This window comes from Lactuca virosa, chromosome 2 (assembly GCF_052849685.1).
Source record: "Lactuca virosa cultivar CGN04683 chromosome 2, Lactuca_virosa_CGN04683_v6, whole genome shotgun sequence".
Lineage (NCBI taxonomy): Eukaryota > Viridiplantae > Streptophyta > Magnoliopsida > Asterales > Asteraceae > Lactuca > Lactuca virosa.
The window spans coordinates 245,123,572-245,127,175 of NC_136427.1; the positions used below are offsets into that span (position 1 = coordinate 245,123,572).

The 3,604-nt window shown below is 36.5% G+C and overlaps 1 pseudogene; it reads left to right on the forward strand.

Moving 5' to 3' along the window:
* The first annotated feature begins 1,193 nt into the window (after positions 1–1,193).
* Positions 1,194–1,555, forward strand: LOC145156905 (small ribosomal subunit protein eS27y pseudogene; annotated as a pseudogene).
* The last annotated feature ends 2,049 nt before the right edge of the window (positions 1,556–3,604 follow it).

A 3,604-nucleotide genomic window follows, 5' to 3' on the forward strand; every position in this document is an offset into this window, starting at 1 on the left:
TTAAAGTAGGATGTTATAATAGTAATACATAGATCCTTAGGTTACATGTGTACTTAGATATATCAGTTTTAATTTTTCCGCTACCTATGTCATGTCACTACTAGAAAAACAACCTTTTACGACGTGCAAATAATGACACACACTGATAGAGGACGCGTATTTGTGCGTGCCCTAAAAATTAATGTCAATTTTCCAAAATATGAAGGATAGAGGACACGCATTTGTGCGTGCCCTAAAATTAGTGTCAAACAAAACAAAATTAAAAACACAGAAGGCGCTTATTTTAAGTGTGTGTCATCTACAAATGTCGCTTTATATTTCTTTTAACTAAACACGTGTTTTTAAAGACGGATCTCTAAAATTCTAAAATTTTGAATACCCCACTTCTGCACTCTCTCCTCTATCTCTCGTAAAATCGGAAAAGAGTCATTCTCTACCTCCTCTCTCTCTCTCTCTAACCCTAGACACAGCCACTGAAATTCGTTGGAGCTATCTTCTTCTCCCCCGCGGCCACAAACAAACCACAGCCTTATTCATTACCCTAAAAACCAGACTAATCTTTCACCTCTCATAATCTCTCTCATAACACTTAGGTTTTTGGCAATGATAAAAATCGACCCCCTACTCCTTTGAGGTGTTCTAATTTCTTACTGTATCTAGGTTAAAATCAGCCATTGCAGCGGAGCATTTTCTCGTGTAGTGTTTAGAGGGAAAGGAAATCCCCAAAAATTTGAAACCCCGCATCTTCTCCTTCCCTTCGTATCCTTCTTTGCCCTAATCTTGCTTCTTGACGCCATCATCTTTTTTCTCCCCACATCGATTGTTAGCTTTATACTTCCCATTCCCAATTCTTAATACCCTATTTCTATTTAGATGAAAATATTTTCCCTTCAGTCTACATGTCTACTTTTCCTCCTTATACAATGATTACAACAATGTTGGATGAAGCTGCTCGCCACCTGTACATATCCCTTTGCCGCCACCTCCTCATGTCACTGACTTTCCCTATTGGCTACATATTTTGTCCAGTTGAATTGAAGGCTAAAGGTCTTGATTTATTTATTCATCTCCTGCTTCAAATTAACACTTCATGCTTGGATTCTAATTGACTCTTTTTTTCTCTTAGGTTTTTGTTACGCAACTCTGTTCTTTGATATCCAAGACTTCTTGATTCACATACATCTCGAAACAAGATGGTTTTGCCAAATAATGTTGATCTATTTAATCCCCCAGTTGAGTTGGAGAAGACGAAGCATAAGCTCAAACGACTTGTTCAATCTCCGAACTCTTTCTTCATGGATGCCAAGTGCTAGGGTTGTTTCAACATAACAACCGTATTTAACCACTCTCAAACAATGGTGGTGTGTGGAAACTGTCAGACGGTGTTGTGCCAGCTGACTGGTGGTCGTACAAGACTCACTGAAGGATGTTCTTTTAGAAGGAAGGGAGACTGATCCTATTGCTTGCTTTTATGGCTGGTTAATCAGAAGCTGCTTCGGTGCTATTACTTAAAAAGTTACAAGTTGAGTCTTTTATTCTGGTTTTTCTTGTTGGACCCCAGCTATCATCTTTTAAAATTAGGGCTTGTGTTTGAATCATTTCATCAGACCGTCTTCTCACTGCTAAGCTTCTATTAGGTATAGATTTTTAAAAGTTTCTCTGAATTTTTTGTTGGTGACTGGTGGTATCGGATCCAAGAATGGATTTTTAAACTGCCATGTTCATATATATGTTTTCATAAAGCATATTCTGCTATGTTTATCAGTTGGTTTCTTTTGCCTATGATGTCAGTTACTGTTAAGGATTGACTGTAATAGAAAGGTACTGGAATGATGTATGTGATCTATAAGTGCAAACATTTGTTCAAAGAAAACACATATATATCAAAGTAAGAATTGGTTTTTAGGAGATTATCTTAGTATTTGTCAAGGTTTTCATAGCAAGCTGAATGTTTATAGTATCACATTTGTATTGATAATTGGATGTATGCATATATAGTTGTAATACATGTAACATTACATCTGTTAATATACATGACATGAAAGAGGTAACAATGTACTTTTGGGTTCTGATTTTGCAGGTTCTGATGCAGGGGTATTTTAGTCAAGTGCATAGTTGGCAGAGATTCAATTTGTATGTTTGTAAATTTCTGACTTCGATCATGAATGGTATGGATGGTACTTGGATATTTTATCATCAGAAGATGTTTGTAAATTTCTGACTTCGATCATGAATGGAATGGTATGAGGCAAAAAACAAATTATTTGAGACTAATCTCAGCACTACCCTGGTTCAAACAAACCATATTCTCATCCCCCAAATTCTTATTGCTAGCATCTACTGCCTTTTTCTTCATTTTGTAATCTCCTTTAGAATTAATAACAAAATTAACACCAAACGAATTAACAACACTAGGTCCTTGGTTAGATTGTAATATAGAATCCAGACCACCTGTACCATCCTTAGAAGAGGTAACCTGATGAATCATTGTGTTATCCTCTAAATTGTCTACCAACTCATTGGTAATATCACTTAATACATCAAATCGATTCCTAGAATTACCAGCAATAATTTCCTTTTGTATATCCATGCTACCCATGCCATTTTCCACTCTTTTCTCTTTTCCACTCGGATTCACACTACTTTTCCCATTATGCCCCTGCATGCCCAAACTGTTAGATTTATTAATAGAAGCAGCAAACTCTTGATTCTTTTCAAAGACCTAGTTTTCTTTTAAAGGAAATTTGGAATTCAGTTACTTCACCTGTTTATATATATATTGTTTTCTAAAAATGGTATACAGGGAAACAATCTCAAGGTTGAGCTTGATTCCTTAAGTGGACAAGCTACAGTTTTGGTTGCACTTGCACCTGTCTCCCCAAAGCTGCCTCTTGGTTATCCAGCCAGGTAACAGTTTGAACTTTCTTCATAATTATGATGCTGAAGTGGTAAATAGACAGTGGTTTTTAACTTTTTATTTATTTTTGTGTAAAGATTTCCCAGAACAATGCTTGATGTAGCTAGAAAAATGCTAACAGAAGCTAGCCGAAACACTGTGTTTGCTACAGTTGAAAAAGAAGTTGGATGGTTACTTCTCTCATCCTTGTTGTCTTCCATGCCAAAGGAGGTATAACTGTTATTCTTCTTCAGTGGCATTATAGTAATTCTTGATTCTGAAAACTGAAAACTGCTGCATGAGGTGTACAGGAGATGGAAGACCAGGTGTTTGATATTCTTTCGTTATGGGCTGATGTCTTTAGTGGTCGTGGCCAAGAGCATCAAACAGATTCATCTGAGGATCCGTCTTCTAAAATAAGGTTAGCCCACTTTTCATCAGTTATGCCCTTTTTGTTGGTAAAATTACCCATCCGCGCTTTTGGATCAGCTTGGAACACGCGTCCACCGCTTGCCTCGGTCACGTGTTTCTCAACCATGAAATTTATTTTTTCATTAAATTCTTATTGTATATTGACTATAAATTAGTTGTAAAGTTAATGTGTATATTTTCTTGTTACGTATTTTCCTTGTTTAGTGAGGTAGGCTCTAGTATAAATTAAGGCTCTCTCTTGTATCATTCATCCCAAGAAGCACATTCACCATTTCC